Source organism: Saccostrea cucullata, unplaced genomic scaffold (assembly GCF_032062105.1).
Source record: "Saccostrea cucullata isolate Sc308-1 unplaced genomic scaffold, CSIRO_AGI_Scuc_v1 ctg3413, whole genome shotgun sequence".
NCBI classification, from domain to species: domain Eukaryota; kingdom Metazoa; phylum Mollusca; class Bivalvia; order Ostreida; family Ostreidae; genus Saccostrea; species Saccostrea cuccullata.
This window is the reverse complement of record NW_026925829.1, coordinates 70,216-91,281: the sequence shown is the minus strand read 5'-3', so window position 1 is coordinate 91,281 and position 21,066 is coordinate 70,216. Positions and strand designations below refer to the sequence as shown.

At 34.3% G+C, this 21,066-nt stretch overlaps 3 pseudogenes; 1 reads left to right on the top strand and 2 right to left on the bottom strand.

Annotated features, from left to right (window-relative positions):
* Positions 1-597: 597 nt before the first annotated feature.
* LOC134269865 (kelch-like protein 7) lies at positions 598-1,622 on the bottom strand (annotated as a pseudogene).
* Positions 1,623-12,063: 10,441 nt separating this feature from the next.
* Positions 12,064-16,686, top strand: LOC134269862 (uncharacterized; annotated as a pseudogene).
* Positions 16,687-16,956: 270 nt separating this feature from the next.
* On the bottom strand, positions 16,957-20,676 carry LOC134269860 (bifunctional 3'-5' exonuclease/ATP-dependent helicase WRN-like; annotated as a pseudogene).
* Positions 20,677-21,066: the final 390 nt, after the last annotated feature.

The following is a 21,066-nucleotide window of genomic DNA, read 5'->3' as shown; positions in this document are numbered from 1 at the left end:
ATAATGTAGGACCATGTTCAAAATTTCAAAAGATTATGACAAGAAACAAGAAAGATATTGAGACTTTAGTTTCAGCCAATCAGAGCGAAGCGCACGTGCATGCGCGTGAGATCTTGCTATTTTGACCATGCCATCTTGTCTATACTACTAATGTATCCTTACATTATGAGTTTCAAAGCATTTTATCAAAAAATAGAAAAGTTCCGACTATATCTATTATATTGGTTATTTCAAGTGTTGCACGTGCGCGCTCTTGCAAGCACGTGCGCGCAAAATGACCTTGATTCCGCAAATCTGCATAACATGTCTACTTACCCTAAAAAGGTTTTACCTACCTCGGACGAACAGTTTACAAGATCATTCCCGGACAAAAAAGTACCCAGGAAGAAGAAGAAGAAGAAAAATAATAATAATAATAATAAGAAACAGAGTAAAAACAATATGTTCCCCAACTTCGTTTGGGGAACATAATAACAACTTGTCCGTGTAACTCTGACCTGTAATTCATACGTACAAGTACGCGTACACGTTGGTTTGCTAAACCTCTCTATTATCAATGCAAAATAATGCCTTTTATTCGTCCTCTTCTTGAGTTTGTTAAACAGCAACTGTATACAGCTTGTCTTTTTCTAAAGCAACCCTGTTAGCAAAAATAAATGAAAGCTCACACTCCTCTGTCAACTCTTCACGTAATTTTTCTTTACAGAGAATAATTTCATCACAATACGATACTTCGACTAAAAGTAAAACATTGTAGTTGCCATATAAAATGATGCCGTGAAGCATGTATATTTCTGTCTACAGAAAACACAAGTCTATCCCCTTTTACTTCATCGCACTTCCAAGTATTGCTTATACTTCTTGAAAAAATCTTATGATCCTTATGTCCTACTCTGAAAAGCTAGACCAATTGTGTCCTTGCAAACAATCAATGAATTCAAATATAACATTATTTTCATCGCAAAATCATCACTGATTATGTTTTTGTAAACAACATTTTCAATAAAAAAAAAGTAACAGACGTCCTACCAAAGCTGATATTTGGATAAAATTTCCACAAGTTTCGGAAACGTTTCTACATTTTGAGTTCATCCACTTTACAATCAACAAAAAAATAGCTTTTCTTCGTGAATACACAATGTATTTCGTTGAATCATCAAGTTAACCAAATCTATGGAATATTAAACCATTTCATTTTTGCAGGACTATTGGATAAAATGTCTCTAGCAAAATTGTCAATGTATAACAATGATGATAGCACAACATTTTCCAACCCAAATTTTTGTGCAATGTGTAAAACATGCAAGGCTTTATCAAAACATATGGATTGTTGAAGAAAATCTAAACATTTCTCAGACAAATCTGAAATCATGTAACATTGAGCTGCCTGTATTATCCTCAACATTCTCAAAAGATAAATCAATCTCATGTTGGTACAGAAATTCTATCACAGATCTTGTTCGTGAAGGCGAGAAATCATGGCCAATAACTGTCCTTTTTGATTGGTTGGGATCCCAGTTTTCAATCAAACATGTACTAAACTAATCACTGCCCAGTATGAGGACTGTCCTGTGTGCAGCAATGATACTTCTATCTGATAAGGAAATTTCTAAATCGCACATTGACCGCATTTAAATGCATAAAAAGCAGTGGGAGTGATGGGCAGTTTTATAGGAAATTAAAAATATAACATAACAGGTTTATCAAGTATATTTATACACCGTCTGGCATCACAAGATGCAATAAGCTGGTAAATTTATTTTTTCTTTGGAATCAATGCATTTCTTTGTCGTTTTTTTCCCGAAATGCTACCAAACTTAAAATCAATACAAATGATGGAAACTATATACAGAGGATTTAGTAACGCATTTAAAAATATGTTACCTTATTACATGGTCAATATTTTCAAAAAAAAAAAACTGTAGAATTTTCAGACTATAGCATTTTTCACTCTTAATTTCCAACAAGAACATATTTTAAAGTCCTTGTCTTGGACAAAATAAATGTCAACAGACGACAGGGGGAAGTCAGGGTACGCAGGGTCAACGACAGGGAGTGGACAGGGTAATCAGGGACAACGACAGGATCATAGGAGTCAGGGACAGACAGGGGGATTTTTAGGAATCTAAGGGAATATTTAATTCAGAAGTGTTAATCACTTCAAGATTATTGAATACAGAAGGATAGATGGTTTTCATATTGCCCAACAATCTTTTATTTCGCAATTTTAACATGAATCTGATACATTTAATCCATTCTGACAAAGTGTCGTCTTCTTTTTCACATCTGGCCCATCACCCTGAAAATTAATTTCATATACCGGTATATGAAAATTTTATATGAAAATTCCTATGCCAGTTTAAATGACAAATTATATTAATTTTTTCCAGAAATATAATAACTTGTAATTGCATATATGTATTTATTTACCTTATCAGAGTTAATAAACCAAGCATGAACAGAGACGGCATGGGCCATGAAAATAGGTCAACTTCGTTTATTATTCTTTCTATGACATGCTGTAGAAAACAGTATATTTCCATCAAGTCTTGGTCGTCAAGCGTTAACAAACAGTTAACTCTTGACCTCTTAAACCTCTCTCTGTATTTCCTCCCTCTTATTTTTCTTCGTTTCAAAACCAAAAGTGTCGTCATTTTTTCCGAAATTGTATAAGGACTAAGATCGTAGGCTTTCCCAAGATTGTGCGTAAAAAAATCATGTATCGGCCTAAAGTTTCACCTTTTTGTGAAATGCAATTAAGTCCGAAGTTCAGGTTTAGTTCCTAGTTTAGTCCGGACTAAGCTTACGCTGGTTATAGTCCTTTTTGGGCCCCTAGGATGTTTCTTAACACTTGTTTAAGTCGTACATTTTCTTCTTCAATATTTTTTATGAACGATATAATTCAGAAGAAATCCTCAACTTGAAAAGACAACGGTATTTGCTTAAGGAGAAACACATATATACCTGGATATATAGAAGAAATCGATGTCGGTCGCGCACGATATCAGACTCTCTGTTACCTTTCAGCTGAATCCGTTACCTTGGAAATTCCATTTTACTTAGGATGATACTAGTCTCGATGCAGCAAATCTTCCTAAATATCTATTGAAAGGGAATGGAAGGAACTGAAAAAGACATTCAGGTAGGATTTTAAAACTGTACTTTTTCTTTAATTTCTTTGCGAATTGTTGAATTATGCCAGATATATTATGGGAAAAAATACAAAATATATGTTATTTTAAGGTATATATCGATTTATTGTCCATAAAAAGTGTCATATTACACCTGTACCTTTCATCAGTTTTTCTCTTCGTATGTTATTCAAAATTTAAAGTGCCTTATATTTGTTACTCAGTTTATATCCTAAAAGTTTAAATCATTGATAAGTATAGTTTTTCGCCAACCATTTTTTTTCTCAAATATTAAATGTTGGCAAGTGGTGGCGTCTCCATGTAAGGAAAATTCTCGAGTGGAACGTTAAACAACAGACAAATAACCCAAACAAATATAAAATGTATTTGTAAAACACAAATGCGCCAAAACATGACAAATTTGTGATGGGAATAGTATATAAGATAATTTAGTGAATAGAAAGATTTTTTAAGGAAAAAATGCATAGATATTTATTTATCGAGCCACATGTGACCTATTGTAATGATCTTTGACATCGGTTTCAACCTTGACTAGTTCCTATTAAGAAGAATTTCATAGAATTTTCTTTGACATGTATCCTATAAATACATTTCAATACCTATCTTAGCCCCTTCTTCAACCTCGAGGGTCAAGATTTGAACAAACTTGAATCAACAGTGTAAAAGAAACTTTCAAATAACTTTCACTTTTCAGGCTTAGTGGATTTTGAGAAGAATATTTCAGAATTATGTCACAAAATTAAATAATCAAATTAGATATTTGAAAAAAAAACAACAACATTTATTACCTTCGCAAAGGGGTGCAGATTTGGTTGATATTGGTTTAGTTTTTATCAGGAAGGAGTCGACAGTATTACATTTGAAAATTGTACCGATGGACGAACACAATGTATCAGAAATGCTAATTTTACCTTTTAGCTCAGGTTTCCTAAAAACTAATTATGTTTTGAAATTATTTGATGGTTTCATTAACTATTCCTGACAACTCAGCCTCTAAGGATACAATGTTTAGATCCAAAGGTCGAGCTCATATGCTAGCTGTTGATCGTTGATTACTTCACACCTCTTAGGGTGACAAAACTATTATATGTCCAGTGTTAGGCGATAATCCGAAAACAAATGTATGTTCTCGGTATTTTTTAAATCAATCAAATAGCCCATTATCGCGAGCATTGCCGAAGAATAGCCAATAATTTTACAACATAGCTGACTATGATATAGGTTTCACCATACAATGGATCATGTTTTTATCCTCAGTTGTTACTAGCTTTGCTGTGAATTGGACGGTTGTAATTCAGTAGGAAAAATGCAGGCTACACATGTGGTTAAATACCCTACATTTTTATAGCAATTACATAAACATGTATAACTAGTCAAAATCATAATTATACCGACATTACAGGCTTCAGTATGTTTGTTTATTTGTTTGTTTTTGAAAATGTCCCTTCGAGAATATTTCCGCTCATATTGATACAACACCACTCGCTGATGGAAAGCTTGTCTTTTCATCTATTGTAAAAACCGGTAAAATATGGCAAATCGATATGGACAGACTAACAATATAAAACTTATGCCTTGTTTTAACAACAGTCGTTAACAACTTTAATAATCATTGCTTGTCAGTAAACTCCGTTTTACTGATTATTAAAGTTGGAAACTCAGGTTCATTAAAACTCAAAGAAAAGCGTATGTTTACTCTGGAAAAGCAGAAGTCTTGGTTAGAAAGAATTATAAAGGGTTTAAACATAAGAGCTTGTGATAATCTCAGCACTAACTGTAAATAGCTTTATACATGTACATGGCAAAAATGTTAATTTACCGTGTATAATAATGATTTATCCTTTCCAAAGAATGTTTGCGACTAAAGAAATCAAAACAGATGATTACTTAATTCATTTAAATACAAATCTCCATGAAAGGGAAAATGGTTGTAAAAATTTAATTTTGCAGCCTACGCAATACAAATACGGCTTAAATTTATTATTTAGTAAGAAATGCCTCTCAGAATTTCGATGCTTTGCCGAGAAGAGCCATTCTAAATGGAGATAACGAACAGTATTCAATATCAAAGTCCATAAAACAATACAAAATAGGAGCAGAGCAAACATCAGAGGTGGGATCAGGTGCCATGAAGGAGTGAGCATCCCCGGCTGACCGGTCACATCCCTGCTGATCGGTCTAAAGTGTTCATTTTGAAATCTATAATGCAATTCGTAGACGTACCTAGAAATGTATGTTGTCAAAACATCGATGGTAACTTGATCCCACCGTGTACTTCTGTTATGTTGAAATAAGGACCCTCGACCTGGGTCACGAGGTGACCTGACCTGACCGAGGCCGCGTAGCGGCCGAGGTCAGGGCAGGTCATCGAGTGGGCCAGGTCGAGGGTCCTTATTTCACCATGTTGAACTCAAAAGGGGTAATCAATTGTTTTATTATACCGATATATATTGAAAAGTATGAATCTCTAACCGGTATCAATTATTTCTTTGATCGGGATCGGGATTCGTTACACTCCGTATAGCGAAGTTGTTTACATTGACGTCTGCAAGTCGTGTAAGTTTTTGCATTCTGATTTACTGATTAAACATTGTTTATTACATTATTACATTACGTTATCAAATTGTTATAACTAATGATTACTTTTCCTCTACACAGTCAAAATCTAACACAGGATTCAACTCTTTTTAAAGAGCCGCTTCTACATTCCATCGAACTGTAGGCCTATAACGATACATGTATTTTGAAATGAGTAAACCGTTTAAGTTAACGATAAAATTTTACCGTATTCTGTATGGTAATGCAAAATAGACCATGCACAATTTTAAAAACATTTTGTTTTTCTCGAATAATTATTATTTATGCATTAACTTCACTCAAAAAGGATTTTTTGATTAAGAGGTCATTATTTAGCGGTCATTAATAAAAATGACCGGGTCATTATTTCCCACGTGCAATGATTCCTAGGTCATTATTGCTGTAAACAGTACCATTTGGAGTCATTGTTGTGTTTTAAAGTTTTCTTACCAGCCAATCAAATTTGAAAATTATCAATAGAGGTATAATAAATGAGTATATTGGAATTGTGCTGTCTACCGAATACGTCTAGACAAAGATATACGAATACTAAATGGTGCTTAGTTATGACAATAGTAGTTAATCATTTTTCTTTTCTAAATAATTGCAGCGCTGCTTTCCAGCAGAATTCTGAAGCGAGTTCACATTGAAATGATGTCAAACATCACAACAGTCCAGTCATCAAATTCTTCAACGATATCCCATATAATCTGGGTACCTCATGTTACCATTGCCGTTTCATTTTTAACTTTCTTAGCGATCAACTTTTATTGCTATCATATGAAATACAAGCAAAGATATCAAAGGAAATCTGACAAAACAGAGATAAAGGCAAGGCTGAAAGAAAGGAGAAGAGTTCTCAACATAGTGAAACTTCGTCAAATGATAACTCCCCAATCTCACACATGTACCTCTGGTTCAGGAATATCAAAAACTAAAGTTAAAGGCACATCGATCTTCAAAGCTTCTTCAAGATTACCTACACCTATGGAATCAACCTTGGCATCAAAATCGTCTTCTAATTTACAAGTGCTTGGCGATCCATTTTCAGTGAAAGGGAGGCCATTTGATACTGTATCAGTGTGAATGTTGATTTATTATATATTCTTTATGTGTTCTACTATTCTTTTATCGTTTGAGAAATGTGGCAATTTTTACTCGAGTTATTTTTAGTTCCCATCAACTTGTTTACCATAGCATTTGTAAACCCTAGGGAGTAAATATGAAGTTGTCATGAACAACAACAAAAAAGTAAACTACAGAAACATTTGAAACAAAGTAAACTACAGATTCAATTTTACATTTATATGATCAAATAGATTGTGCACATTTTGAAAGTTGCATTACGGAACTAATGTTCAAAAGTACGCCAATATTTTTGGCGGACGAAGAGTTCCATGTTTTTGCAATAAAGTGAAAAATTATCTATTGGATGAATTTGAGTACCAACAATTAACGATTCAATACGAATTTTTACGCAAGAGTTTAATTGTTTGATGTTTTACATCCCTTTCGAGAATTTTTTACTCATTTGGAGGCACCACCACTTGCCAATGGAGGACAACAAATGCTGAGATATACTCGGCACTTACGGCCAATACTCGGCACTTACGGCCATTGAGCGATGAGGAATATGCCAGCACCTACTGCCACATTGGACCTCGGTTTATACGGTCTCATCTAATGGACCGGTCTCAGCGTCCCACAGTGGTATTCGAACTTGCGACCTTAGTCCGCGACTCTTGAGTAGACACCGATCAACCTGATTTGAGTGAAAAATTCTTGCAACATACATAGGTCCAATTCCGAAATCAGATCGTTTAAACCGAGGTCCCTTGTTGTAGTAGGTGTTGGCACGAAAATCCCTCATTGCTCTATGGCCCTGAGTGCCGATCATAGGTCAAAATTTGCAGCTCTCCACCGGATAGTAGTGTCATTTCCCTGTGAGAAAAAATTCCAAGAGGGGCGTTAAACAACAAACTAAATGACCCGCAGCTTCAAATACCGAGCGCTATTGAGGAACAGCCACCTTCTCTGTAAATCTTGGATTTGACCAGGGCGCTATTAGCAAAATATTTGCATCCACAGAATATTATCTATATTGTCTTCATGAAGAAAATTCTTAACAACATCAACCTGCTTGTATGAATTCCTACATAATGGATTGATTGTAAATTCTTTAACGTCCCTCCCGAGAATTTTTCACTCATATGGAGACACCACCACTTGCCGGTGGAGAGCTGCAATTTTTGTCCTCTACTCGGCACTCAGGACCATTGAGCAGGGAGGGAGCCTTCGTGCCTGCACCTACTGTGAGACGGGACCTCGGTTTATACGGTTTCATCCGAAGAACCGTTATCCACGTCCCACAGTGGAATTCGAACCTGGGTCGGATCAACTCCTTACTTCGCGACTTAAGGTAGAATTCTTCTCTGGTTTCTGACTAGATGGAATATTCAAAGTATATTTGTTGATATGTCTTACATATTTAGATGTAAGAGATTTAAAAGACCACATTTTTCTTTCCTCATCACAATTATATAACTTTAAATAGAAACGGTAAAGTGCGTTTGAAAACTAGCAGGGACTATATTTTTGGCGGAGTGGTGGCTATGAAAATATCTTTTTTTCTGCCTCTCAAAATTATTATAGAACTTTGAATTTAGTTATAATTTTTAAGCAATCAAAGACTAGATGAAGTTTTCAAATGTAAGTTAAATTAATAATATGGGACTAAAGTTTCAAAATATATCAAATAAATAAGATTTTTCACACATACTAGAACTATATTGACTTTTAAATGCTTCAAATCTAAGTACAGATTTGAGCCAAAAATCCGTAAAAAGTGTTATTTCTCTCGTAGTAAACGATCAAAACTTTCAGTTTTTGTATCATTTTATACCTTTATGTCATTCTCTCACCAGAGGACGCTACGCAAGCTTCACTTACACCTCTATCAACGCCTGAAAAAGTAGTTCAATGCACATGACCTACCTACCTTTGTCACATGACGTAAACAAGCATGGCGGCGACCATGCCGACCACGCCGGTGAAGGAAAACATTTCATTTGATTGTTTTGTGTGTTTAAATCAAAATGTCAAAAGTTTTAAACTCACAGGCAGAAAATTAATTAAGGAAGATTTTGTTAATAACTTAAAGAAAATACTTGATGTTGACGTTGTTGAAGAGTTAATAAAAACTCATGAACCTGCAACTTGCAGAAACTGCTATACAAAAATAGTAAAATTCTCGGAGTATTGTGAGAAACTTAAAGCGGCAACTTCTCATTTCTTAAAAGTACAAAATGTGGGAGCAAGTATGTACAAGAAAAGGGGGATTCTCTCCCCGTTAACACCGAAGTCCCTTAATATATCTGACAGCGATACGGTGAGGGGAAGGTCTAGGAAGCAGTTAAAGTTACCTCCCGACACTAAGTCCAGGTCATCCATTGATATACATCCATGTATTAAACAATTTCCCGACCCTAACACCACGCCATCCATTGATATGCATTCATGTATTAAGCCATTAGATAAAGATTCTGAAGAAGCTGCACTGCTCAGTGATCACTCCTATCATACATGTACAAGTAAAGACAGTTTGACTGAAAGTAAAACACAAGAAGAGGAAACATTAAAAACATTAACAAGAATGTTTTCAATGGACAAAGAAAATTTTGATCCTCCACAGTCAACCTCAGTCATGTTGCAGAACTAGAGATCACAATCTTTTTCGCTGACTTCAAAAACTGCCCCCTTTGCATCCATCCTATGTTATAAAGGACCACAGCAGATTGTCGAGTCTGAAGGATTCATTCATAATATTATACGTGAGATGGAAAAAAGGTAATTCATCTATATATCTGTATATGAGTCTTAGTATGGCCTTAGGTGTCATCTTTTAAAATCTAAAAAACCCTTTGAGGGAAAATAACATGCAGATTATACACTGCTTGCATAATTATCCTTTTATTTGTGTTCTTTCACTACATTTTCAAAAAGTATCACAGTCTTGTTAATTTTCTAAGGAATTATACTTCAAAGTAAGAATATGTAAAGTTTCAGGTAGTCTATATATTGTGAGCATGGGCAAAAAAAGAATGCTAGAATAGGCATTGAAAAAAATTCCTGTTGTGTTTTTTCATGAATGGGGCATCTTATTTTAATTTTATCAATTTTTAGGTCACCTGAGTAACTCAGGTGACCTATTGCTATCCGTTTTCGTCCGTCGTCGTGTGTCGTGTGTCGTGCGTCGTGTGTTAACATTTGAACATTTTCAGCTTCTTCTCTGAAACCACTTAACCAATTTCAACCAAATTTGGTATACAGCATCTATGGGTGAAGGGGAATAAAAATTGTGAATTTCATGGTCCCTGCCCCCCTGGGGCCTGGGGGGTGGGGCAAAAACCACTTAAATTATTGCAATCTTTAAAAATCTTCTTCTTTACTCCTGGACATCAAGCAGTCAAACTGTTTGCATGATTGTTATCAGCATTGAGTCCTTTACCAAAATTGTGAAATTCATGGCCCTGGGGTCAGGGGTTCTAGTGCTAGGGCGGGGCTATATATATTGTATCTAGTGAAAATACATGATTTCTTTGAAATTTTTTTTTCTCTGCTCCTAGGTATAAGATAAACTAACCAAGCACTTAGTTATGATGAGCAAGAGTGCCTCTTCCAAAATTGTGAATTTTATGACCCCAGGGTCAGGGGTTCTGGTGTTAGGGTGGGGCTCTATTGGTTATGTAGTGAAAATGCATAAATTCTTTGAAAATCTTCTTCTCTACTTCTGGGTATTAAATAAACTAACTAAGCACATAGTTATGATGAGCAAGAGTGCCTTTTTCAAAATTGTGAATTTTATGACCCCAGGGTCAGGGGTTTTGGTGTTAGGGCGGGGCTCCATTGGTTATATAGTGAAAGTGCATTTTTTCTTTGAAAATCTTCTTCTCTACTTCTGGGTATTAAATAAACTAACTAAGTACTTAGTTATGATAAGCAAGAGTGCCTCTTCCAAAATTGTGAATTTTGTGGCCCCAGGGTCAGGGGTTCTGGTGTTAGGGTGGGGCCCTATTGATTATATAGTGAAATGCATTTATTCTTTGGAAATCTTCTTCTCTGCTCCTGGGTATTAAATAAACTAACTAAGCACATAGTTATGATGAGCAAGAGTGCCTCTTTCAAAATTGTGAATTTTGTGACCCCAGGGTCAGGGGTTTTGGTGTTAGGGTGGGGCTCTATTGATCATATAGTGAAAATGCATAAATTCTTTGAAAATCTTCTTCTCTGCTTCTGGGTATTAGATAAACTATGTAATTAAATAGTAAAGTTGATCTAGAGTGCCTCTTTCAAAATTGTGAATTTTATGACCCCAGGGTCAGGGGTTCTGGTGTAAGGGCGGGGCTTTATTGGTTATATAGTGAAAATGCATTTATTCTTTGAAATTCTTTCCTTTGCTTCTGTGTTTTATAATGCCTATGATCCAAATATATATATTCATGATGAAGAAAGGGGCACCTAGCAAAATGGCTTTTTTATGCCCCTTCCCTGGGTCGAGGTGAGGGGGGGGGGGGGTACAAAGTCTAAAATTAATTAATGCTTGGAAATTTGCTCTTTGGTGTTAATCAACCATTTTATGATAAAATTTGCAAAATTTTGAAATATGTGACCCCAGGATCAGTGGTTCCTTTGGGATGAGGTGTACAACTGGTAATAAAGTGGAAGTGCATTTTCTTTTAATTGTACTCTGATCTACCTCTGGGTATTAAGTAAACAGAGTTAGCATGCTAAGTCTAAATTATTATAAGCAATGGTACCTCTTTCAAAATTGTGAATTGCGAATTCCATGGCCTCTGGTTTATAACATGAACCAAATTTAATTGTTTGAAAGTTGTTGCACAATACTCAGGTGACCTACAAGGCCCGTGGGCCTCTTGTTTTTCTTAATTCACTAAGATTAAATCTGGTACTTTAAAAGAGTGAGTTAAAGTTAAACATTGTTGAGTACCTTAATTTTTTGTCTCACAACTATACAGTCTAATTTTATAGTATTTTTAAACAAGCATGTTGCGATCTCTCATATCGGTGAAATAATCCAGAAAGGGAGAAAAAAACAAGTATTGAACAAACGGAAGCCATATCAAGAATGCTATTTCTTTACAATCATTACATGTTTGAATGTTTTTGTTGTAGATTGCCATTCTTGCTACAATTTTTTTTGGTAATAGCAGTGCCAAATTCAAATAAGATAAACAGTTCACTGATACCTGTTTTGGCCACCTGTTACAGTATTTTGATGAAACATAGAAGTCAGAACCTTACAGCATTCCACACGATGACTTCAGCTATTGCTACTGAAGGAGGTCTTGATGACAGGGTAAGTTTTCAAATTGAAAGGAATGGTAATTAAAAAAAATACTGGTCTCAACTTTTTTTTGTCAGGGATGTTACTGATGTTACTGAAAGTGATTTATGGCTTCTAATTACATTTAAATGCCCATATAATATACCAGATAAGCAGATAAATTCTCAAACAATAGGCAAGATTTAAGAAAATTTTTGCAGTTAGAGCTTCTAGTTTTTCATACATGAAATACTAATTGAAGCTATATTGATCTTGCATGGTAACATCCCAGAAAGCTTCTATTCATGATTTTCAACTGATTCTAAATCGCAATTTGGTGTTTATATTAACTTGAATTCTGAGTTTAATTTTCTCTATGACATTTTTTTCTGTTTTTCATTACTTATCTGAATTTCAAAGAAACTGATTAATTGAAGATATTTCATAATTTACTCTATTCAAACTTTTTATATTGATACAATTTAGTAACATTTATGTTTTGTGTGTGTGTGTTTTTTTTTTAATTTTATGTTAAATTTGGAAAACTGACACTGTCTTTCATTTTCATTTAAAAGCTGTTTCATTCTAAATGAAAAAAAATATGATTGATAGGATTGATAGGATTCTAAGTAGGATTAAGTCTGTTCAGTATGACATCTAGTTAACACAATTATTGGAGAGGTTCTTACAGAATTATCAAGAACAAAATATGCAAGTTCTTACTTTTATACTCGTCTCAGTGGTAACTTAAGCCATCTCCCCTTTTAATGACATTTATTAAAGAAAATATCCCCAATTTTTATGGCCATGCAGGCCCCAGCAGGTGAAATTGTGATATATATCTTTTAATCACTTTTAATATCACTGTTATTTTAGTTTCTCTCAGTCTGTAAAGGTAATTGAATGCCTATTTAGAAATAGCTTTCATAAAAGAAAATGAGGACAGAAAATTTGTTTTCCTTGTTGTTTTTCAGTTTTTTTATTTGTCATATTGTTACCATATTATTTTGTACAGGTAGTCCAGGAATGTGTGTATACAATATATGGAAATAGTGAAATGTAAGTTTTTGCATTGGAGAGTAAAATCCTTCTATTAATTGTTATTTTATTAAGAGATTTTGGAAATATTGTAAAAGGAAGTAAAGAGAGAAATAAGCTTTAGTTTTTTAGTCTCTCCTGAAATGTACATCATAACTTGATCCATCCATATGTTGGTTTTGTCAGATGTTTTAAAGAGTATATCTCAACTTGGGCAAATTTTTTTCATAATATAGTTTTATCAGAATTAATAAAATTAATACATTTAGGGTACATAGAACAAACAAGGACATGCACAATGCATTTTAACAGTATTTTCAAGCAGTTGCAAACAGAATATATTACTGTGCAATTTATTTTATTTTATTTCACTATGTTCACTGCAGGGCCAAACACGGTTCATTTAGGGGTGGTACTATCATCTCAGAGAAGGCTGAAGTTCCAAGACAGCTTGGGGGAGTCTTATCAAAACCTGATTATTAAGAATCTGCAATCAAATCCATTAGTGAAGGTGACAGGTAGGTTGTTAACTGGGAATGTTTTTTTTTTTGTAATTTATATGTTACCCTCACTTTATCATATATTACAGATATCACAAATACAAATTATCTAATGGCTTGCATACCATAAATGGGGAAAATGCAGTATTATTTACATGCTGTGGGTTGAAAATGGTAAAGATCTTTTTTTGAAGACAGAGAGGACATACTTATTGTGTTTACTGATGTACTAAATATATTTATGCACTAAGGATAAGGCTGAATTTCTTGTTTCTATTTAACAGGTGACAATCTAGACCAGTATGTGAAAGCTTCACAGTTAACAGCAGAGAACAGAAATAAAGATCTACACCTTTTCACTTCTAACTTAATATTTCCCCGCATTGCCACAGTGGACATGTGCAATGACCGCCCAAAGGTTGATATTGAAACACTGTCAGCAGACTGTGTTCTTCTTGCATCACACAGTGTTCACAGGGAAAGACTGAAGTATTCATATTGTGTTCTACTGGGCAGAATTCTTTGCACAATTCCTGCATTTCAATACTTGAAGAAGTTGTTACCAGATCGTCTTCCTCATGAGTACACTAAGAAAATGTCAGCGCCTTCAAAAGTTTATCCACTACCTATAATGTTCAAAAACGAAGCTAAACATGATGATTGCCTGGCCATTATGGATGGATATGAGAACCATTTGATTGATATATATACCAAAGCATTCGGTAAATTAAATGAAATTCACTAAAACATATCAAGCAAACCTCTCTATTGAAGGGCTTTATAATATGTCAATTGATTAGTTCTAAAATTACAAACATAGGTCATATTATCATTTGTTGATAAATTTTATAGTTTGTTGTAAAGCATCTTAACTATGTTAAAAATTAAATTAAAGGTTGTCAACTATTCTTCAATAAAAATAAAAATGTTAGCCATTTATGCTGTTTTCCATTAAAGAAAAATGACATTTCATTAGAATTAGGAAAAACAGAAAATTTAGAATTGAAGAAAATAAACTTAAATTTAATAGGTAGTGTTGAGCTTCTGAGGAAATACAAGTGTTTTCATAGGTGGTGACCAGTTGACACGATGCAGGCTACAGGAAGCCAAAAACCTGCGTACGTTATCTGTCACACCGGAAAAAAGACTGGAAGATTTACACCCAATTGTTTGTGAACTTTGGCACAGCAAGCAGGACTTTTTGGATGTAAGTACATGTATTTTATTGTAATACTTGTAAATTTATCAAATGCAGATAAGGTCTGATGATTAATTTATGGACCTTTTTGGGTGTTAGATTTTTTTCAATCAACCAATATTTTACCAGGTGTATATACATGCACATGCTACTAGTCTGTATTCAATATTTGCTTAAATGTACAGTTATGCACATCACAAGCAGAAATACATGTGTTATGCTTTGCTGCTGTCTAATCTAATAAAGTAATAATTCCCACTTATGGGGAGAATATACCCCATAGTACAGAGATTTTATTGGCAAAAAAAAAAGACCGAGTCCGAGGGAAAGGTTTTTATTTGCCAACAAAATCTTGAGAAAGGGGTATATTCTCGAGCAATTTCGATGACAAGGAAATTATTTCTATTCTGCTATGGGGATTCTTTAAACTCCGATATAGAGAAACAGAGAAGTAAATGTCAACATAAGTGCCTCATTACAGCACAAATGAATGCTACTTCTCATTAACTTCATGCATTACAAAAAGTATGAATTGTTTTGATCTTGCAAATACCATAGTTGAATTTGAGTTATTCTATTTTCTAGCTTGAATTTAGGTACTAGCCATTTTTATGAAATTCTCACAGAAAGTGTAAATAACTAAAATTATTTTGAATGATTTTCAGGTAAGATATTCATATATTCATTCATTTTTATCTTGTAATATTTTTCTGTTTGTAGAAATGCTACAAGAGGTTGTACACCAATAAGAATTCTCCCGGAACTCTTCATTACTTTAAAACCCTACTTCATAGATCAAACGTCAATGGAAAGGTAAAAGGAAGATTTAGACCACACCATGATCTGCTAATGGTAACTGGTGAGGCAATGATCAAAGAGCAGTTTCTGGAGTTTTTCAAGATGGAAAATATGGAAAGCAATCCTGAAAATAATTTGACAAACACAGGTGAGAAAGCTGATGTTGAAATGAAGGAACAACTTTTTGACATTATCAATGAGTTTATGGATTATTATGGATACTGCAAAGTCGACACCGTACAGAGTGATTCGCCAAAGAATCTTGAAAATGTGCAGTTATCAGTTGTTAAATGTAGGTGACCAATTTGTGCTCATCCCTTATAGAATGGAGAAGAAAAGTGATGCTTTATATAACTATTCTCTTCAACTGTGTCACTGGTACCTGCATTTATTGCAAATGAATGATACTGCGAAAGAAGGAGACTTGTCCAGAGCCATTCTCAACTGTCAGTACTCCCTTCCATTTTTCTTCTCTCACTCAGCATTGAGCAAATACTTGGTAGAGAACATTGATTACATTTTAAAATGTAGTCATTTGCTTTCTCCCCTTGAAAGGATAAGAGTGTTAGAAGGATCCTTCACAAACTGTAGAGGTGGGATTGGAAACAATGTGGAAAGTGACTTAGTACAGGAACACAGCGTTTGTAGCCAAAAACAACTCATAAAGTCACTTGGGGCAAATAAAACTGAGCAGTCTATATCTAGAGTTACTAGGTCAGCTGATGCCATAGATGAAATTTGTTCCAATTTTGATTCAAGTGTTCTTCTGAATCCCAAAAGTGGTAGACATTCAAAAACAGGCTGATCAAGCACGCCTGTATAAAGAACTCCGAAAGTTGAGGCCATTTCGTCATACTCCTGGAAGAACCATTAAAATCTGAAGACTTTCCTAAACTTAAATGCAGGATTAATCAAATCATAAATCGTCTAACAAGGGGCTTTAATGTTACAGTTGAAGAGGAGGAAGACGACAATGAAGATGAAGTGAACTTACCACCTGTATGATTACGTACGCTCCCCATAAGAAGTTTGGGGACATTGTTTTTATATTATAAGCACTGTAAGTGAAGCGTTGAAACTATACTTGTTTGTTTGAGGTTAAGCCTTTTTAGGGTTAATGTGTACATGTCCTGAACAAAGATCATTGAGCATGCATATGCATGCATGTGTGTGTGCTTGGAGTAATTATAATGACCTTATACTCTAGTATGGCCATAACTTCTACATGTTGTGATCAATATTTAATATGTACTGTATTAAAAATGAGTAGTAAATTAATTTTATTCATATTTTCTGACAACAGCAAGAGTTGGCAAAACATGAATTTTACTGAACCATTTTTCCATTAAATCAAATACCAACACATTCCTCACATAAGCACTGGTTTCTACAATACAAACAGCATTTACAATCGCTTATGTTACCATCTTTTTGGAATCCAAACACAGACAGAAGACTGTTCCTGAAGCAAGAGTCATCATTTTTACAGTATTTAATGATGTCATCTTTGATGCCAGGAAGATTGGTCGCTATGTCACGATTTCCATAATATAAAGTCGCCCTTGAGGGTTGTCCCTGGCGACCAGCTCTCCCAATCTCTTGCAGATACTGGGAAGCATTCCTAGGAGGGCATGTATGAATGACATGGGACACATTTTTTGGATCAAAGCCCATACCAGCAATGGAAGTTGTTAACACCAGTCTAATTCTAGGATCTTCCTTCTTCAGTTCTTCTATAGTTTTGTTGATGACATAGCCATCCTGTCCTGAACATATAGCACTGTAAATTGCTTTATCAATGTTACTTGTTTGAAATAAGCCATTTAAGTACATTAACCCTTCACTCATATAGTGCACAGGTGTGAAAAGCAAAGTGACGGGGAAATCATTCTTTTGTTCAAAGAGTTGGTTACAAATTTTATGAACAATTGTCTCATATCCGAGATGACATCATCACCAGACACTTTCTTGTACTTTTCCAGAAAGATGTTTGGCCTATCTGGTGTCTCCTCTGTCACTTTATAATTCTCAAGGCCTAACTGTTTCGGTATTGTCCTCTTCTGTTCAGTCGTCAAGGTTCCACTCAATCCTATTAGTAGTACATCTGGAAAAAATGCCTTAATTCCACTGAGCTTCTTGAAGGCTGTTCTGAATTCTTCTCCCCTGTAAAAACAATAATCAAAATAATAGAGAAACTTATTCTTATTTCTAACCCTTGATAGCATTCAATAATTTCAAATATTAAAGACAATTGTTCATTAAATTTTCTGTTTGTTAGGTGGATGTTCCTAAAAAAATATACCAGAGAATATATGAATCTAATAAGAATAATAATTGAAATGAAAAGCTGCTCCAAACTGAACTTTTGCGGGGCCACCAGGCAATCTGCCCAACTTTGCACCATCTAAAAAATAAAGCCTGGGGAGGGAATTGAACCCTCGTACAAAGGGTTGTTTGGAGACAAATTTTCAGAATTGTCAAGTCATTCACTCTAGATATGGTTTATCCTTCCTTTAGATGAAAATAGATTGAATTAATGAATGAAACTTATAAAAATTTAAAATGTATTTTTGGTAGAAAATGAAAATTGTTCACAAGTTAGTTTTTATTTCCCACTGAACTGCACATACCCTCTATCAAAGCGTTAGATAAATGTCGATGCCTCAAAGTAAGTTATTGACCTAAATGTTTAGTCTTCACTCAGGTCTATAATACAGTTATTGTCCATTTGCACATGGTTTCAATAGTCAATATTAATGAGGCTGGTGTATGCTAGATTGAAGGAATGCAAGGCAATTAAACACCCAAAATTGAACTTATAATTTCGACATAATAAAGCTTGTGGTGAACACTTTATATATAATATCCATCTGGTATCATGTAAATCATGGAATTTCTACAAAGATTGTGAAGGATTTACAACTTCAAAACTGTGCCCAAGACCATCTCCTTGTTTGCAAATTTAATTTAGATTTAACGAGGCCCAATCTAGTTCAAAATTATGAAAACGGAATGGTAAAAAATTTAATTCTTGGAAATATATTTGTATGTATTATGCTAAGAAAAATCAGAATGAAATTTTGTTTCCTTGCCTTTATTGTGGTCAGATGGGAGCACTTTCAAAGTATGGACCATTTTTTGTGTTTTTAATATACACAAATACATACTCAAACTCCCCGGTTAACAAAGGAATTGACAAAGAACTATATGCGGTATTAACCAACATTTGCCCCCCAAAATCAAACTTTGATGGAGTAATATTTAATTAAGTCCTTAAACAGGGGAGTATATGCTGACTTCAAAGCACTGAATAATTTCATAAGTAATGACGTCATATGTACGTAATGACGTCACAAATATGACGTAAATTTCAGTTTTTTATGAATTTTGCAGAAAAATGTACATATTTCGTCGATATTTTAAATAAAAGTCACCGAGCGCATGTGTGTTCAGGATTAATATTTTGATATAATGTGTAGAATGATAATATCAATGAAATATGTCAATATTGTTCCTGAACACACATGCGCTCTATAAATTCTAAAGCTTAAATTGTTGAAATTTTGTCCATTTTGTCCTCTTTCTGATAAAGGATATAAAATCGGACTAGTTTGTGACGTCATAAAAACAGAAATTGTGAATACACTGCTCTGGAACTATAATACTTTCTGTTAACTTATATTTCTCGTACAATTTATTGAATTCAGCACATTTCAGGAAGTTTTCAAAATTTGACTTTTGTGGGGGCAAACATATGCAATATACCGCATATAGTTCTTAGAAAAAAATAAATGATGAAATGTTTTGTTTATATTATGAAATTTTCATTCTTATTTTAAATAATGAAAAGAAAATTGAAGGTACCCTTTATTGCATTGAAAAGGGGGCAGAACAAAGCACAAAAATAGGACTTATTTTGTTCAACTACAGATATTTTATAAGTTGCAAGTAGGTTTACATAACACCAACAAACCATTGTAATATCATGAATATACTGTATTTAAGTTTCTGAAAATTAAATCATTCTTACATTATGAAATAATTTTCTCTCCAATTTTTTTTTCTTAAAACACAACATTGTTTTACTTGGAAAAAAAAGGGGGGAGGGTAATGCGACAAAACTACGAATTTACTACATATCATTTATATATAGATTCTGCAAATTAAATATTTTTGGGTAGCATTTAATTGATTCATAGACTTATTTTTTTAAACTCAAGCTATCCCATGTGTATTTAACTCCTCAATAAAAAAATTTGTGTATAAAAGTTTCAACATGTTCAAGGAGAAATACTAAAAATGTTTACTTTTGGTTGCAGTTTTTTTTTCTACACTCAGAAATTGTAATAAAATGAGATAAAATTAATGAATCTGTACTAAATTGATGGGTAAGAAGTTGATGACGTTTTTGTATTCTGTTGTGACGACAGTCAAGGGTACTGTCACGTGCTTGAGTCGACACTGCGTCACATCGTACATGTATGTGCAAAGCAGATCGGAGGGGAGGGGAGAGAATGGCAGATCGGGCCTCGTTAATTTACCAATTCAATTACCATCTAAAATTTACCATTTATCTAAAATGTGACATTCGTCAACCACCACAGCCACGACTAATCTACAGAAATCATCACTGTCGAGTAATTTCCTTCCAAGAGTTGTATTCAGCAAAGCTTCGGGATGACAAAACACATGGCGATATTTCCCGGCAATAACATCATCAAGGTTGGCGTCGGACTTTGCCTCAAATACCTTACCATCTTCCGTGATATCGCAAAGCTTTGTGTCAATGTTCAATCTACAAGAAGGTATGTTGTGCTCGGCCAATGAAGACAACTGGTCTTTATGAATAATGTTTAACGGTGAAATCACAATGACGATTGGAGTGGTTTTTGTATCGGACTTCAACAGTTCTGGCAAAACATGGAAGATCAAACTCTTCCCATATCCAACTGGCAAGTTAACCAAGACATTGTTACCGTTAAGAACATGGCATAAGGCCTCCACCTGCTTCGGCTTAACAGAAATTCTCCTATCGTAGACAAACACAGCATTTTTAACTCGGTCCTCCATTTTGTTATCATGTGACCTAATTTAATTTTTACCTCCGCAAAATAGTTCTAAAAAAACTTCGGAGAAAAAATGTTTAAAGGGATGTTAGAATTTAATTGAAAAATACACTATCCTTTTTATAAATAAATGAAAGAATCAAAACAATTATTGATGCATTTTATTCATTGTTTACAATTTGTACAAGAATCTTGTACAACAGGCGTTGACAGAGGTGTAAGTGAAGCTTGCGTAGCGTCCTCTGGTGAGAGAATGCCTTTATGTGACAACTTTACTATATGTGAAAATTGGAAAATGTTAAATATAGAAAGCATGTAAAAATAACTAATAAATCCTAAACAAGAGGCCCATGGGCCTTATAGGTCACCTGAGTATCATGCGACAACTTTCCAA